We start from the raw sequence: 2,476 nt of genomic DNA on the forward strand, positions 1-2,476 counted from the left end.
ATGACGTTGATCCGCGTCCATGGTGTGCTGTAGTCCGTTGATAGCCTACCGTTAGCATTTTATATCCGACGGCTTTATTTAGGCTTCAAAATGTATACATTTTGGATTAACTTGTAAAGATTATCTTGATAGACAAAACGTGTAAGGGTCACAACTCTTTGTTGAACACAGATCTTATTTTTTGCGATTTTCCAAAAGTCTATGGGGAAAATGCATTGCTTTTTGATCGAGGGAACCCATGCGCCGCTAACTTCCGGGTTGGCCTACAAAGTGACGTCATTACTTCGGCACTCTATTTGCATGTCTATTACCTAGATTGAAAACAGCTGCCTGAAGGTGTTGCTATGAGAGTATGAATCATTACTCATGGGCTGCGTTCGAAACCGCATACTTCCCTACTATTTAGTATGGGAAAAAGAGTAGGCGAGCGAAAAAGTATGTACGAATCCAAAAGAGTAGGCGAGAATTACCTGGGTGACGTATTAATTATCGCGAGATTCGGACTTAAGTGCGTTCGAATATGCCTACTTTCCTACTATATAGTAGGAGAAAACTTACGTGAAGGAAGCAGTACGTTCGAAACATCAGTATTCATAAAAGAGTAGGCGAGAAGTTCCCGGATGGCTTACTGCTTCCACACAGATTTTTGAGTGCTGATCCGTGGATACTCTTCTATCCCAGGAGGCCACGCGAGAGGATACGTCATTATCAAACATAGCGGAGATCAGCGACGCGGGTGCTTTCAAATGTGAGTAAACACGGTTCCTTGCGTTAAAATTGCATGTGTTGAACTACTGTAGAGTAAACTGTTGAATTGTTGAAGGTGTAAAGACGTTACACAGTAAAGTATAGTTGTGATTTTGCTGTAAAAACACGTTTTATTATGTATAACGTTAGCTAACAGGGGAGCTCCAGTAAGGACACGTAAGTTACGTCTCTAAAGTGGATTTACATAAACCATATATATCTTAAAGACGCTTATTTTAAATGTCTATTTACATCTGACAGGAAAATCTTCAGTAAGTATTGCAGAAGAGCACATCACTACATGAAATAGACATCTGAGTGATGAATGTGTGCTAGAACAAATCTATATAGTAACTAAACATAAGTTATCTATTTTATTTGTCCATTACTGTTGATAAATTGAGGAACATTTATGTTGGATAAAAAGTTAAAACAACCTCAACATGTAAATGTAGTGTTGAGCTCATAAATCACAGAGGTAATGTGAATCTCGTCTGGATGTTACAGGGTCAGATGAACAGATGTGTGTTTATCCAGTGGAGAGTGGCTCATGAAGCTGAATGCTGCCATCAAAGGCTTTGAGTGAGTATACTACAGACATGAATAACAACAACTATTTAAATATTAAGTTGTAGTTTATTTTAATTATTGTAATTTCAAACAGAGCTATTACAGCACTTTTCTGATTCTTGATTTCTGTGCATTTGCTGCAGATCTTTTGTGGTGGAGCAGGACCTGCAAGGAAAGATGATGGCGGCATTTGTGGAAAAAAACAAGTTTTTGTCTTCTAAATAATACTGAAATCAAATGACATTGTGCGGTTAAAATGACTGTTTTTTGTGTTATGTTTGTGCATTTTTGTAGGATCTGAAATGTCAGCAGGCTGGTGTGAGCACTGAGGATGAGGAGCCCAGAGCTGAATCCTGGAGATGGTGCCATGGATGAGTCCCTCCATCACTCCGCCTGCCCTTATGAGACCCTCCATCACTCCACCTGTCCTTACGAGACCCTCCATCACTCCACCTGCCCTTATGAGACCCTCCATCACTCCACCTGCCCTTATTGCCTCAGATTGTGAAGCACAACACATCACGCAACAACCTCAGGCACGAAGGAACGGCTCACCTCTGGTGGTCAGCTGATTCATCAGAATAAAGCTGCAGAATGGGAACCGCTGTGTTGAGATGGCAGAAGGATGTGGGGTTCAGCGCCTGTAGTCTACATACATGATTGTAGTTTGAATAAAGCTTTGTTTCATGTGTTGACTTGTATATGCATTTGTTTATTGTGTGATGGTGACTTTGATTCATTCTTTTACTAATTTATTAATATTTCTCATTGTTGTCAGTAAATAAAATATAAATATTTAATTAATGCTTTATTTATTGTTTGAATGAAAATGTAGATATGTTCACTATACACATCTAGAGTGCAGAGGCGGCCTTACCTATGTTTCACCCGTTTCAATTGAAACGGGCCCCGCCCTCCAAGGGGGCCCCCAACAGAGCAGGAAAATCCCATTCATTTTCTCAATAGGATATTTATTTTCAGACATAATGTCTAAAGTGGTCTCCAACACGTCGCTCGCGAGAGTAGCTCGTGGCCTGATTGGAGGTAGCTCGCCAAGGGCCGTTCACATATCGCGTCTTTTGCACGCTCAAGTTCGTTATTTCAAATAATTGAAGCGACGCACTAATTTTTTCCAGGCGCCGCGCGAGTCAATATGAAG

The 2,476-nt window shown here is 40.5% G+C and overlaps 1 long non-coding RNA gene across 1 annotated transcript; it reads left to right on the forward strand.

Moving 5' to 3' along the window:
* The first annotated feature begins 370 nt into the window (after nt 1-370).
* LOC309512751 lies at nt 371-2,117 on the forward strand. The gene is made up of 3 exons (XR_014211169.1): nt 371-748; nt 1,255-1,329; nt 1,461-2,117. It is a non-coding gene; the product is annotated as an uncharacterized lncRNA (long non-coding RNA).
* The last annotated feature ends 359 nt before the right edge of the window (nt 2,118-2,476 follow it).

Source organism: Leuciscus leuciscus (assembly GCF_965113295.1).
Source record: "Leuciscus leuciscus genome assembly, chromosome: 1".
In the NCBI taxonomy this organism is placed as follows: Eukaryota; Metazoa; Chordata; class Actinopteri; order Cypriniformes; family Leuciscidae; genus Leuciscus; species Leuciscus leuciscus.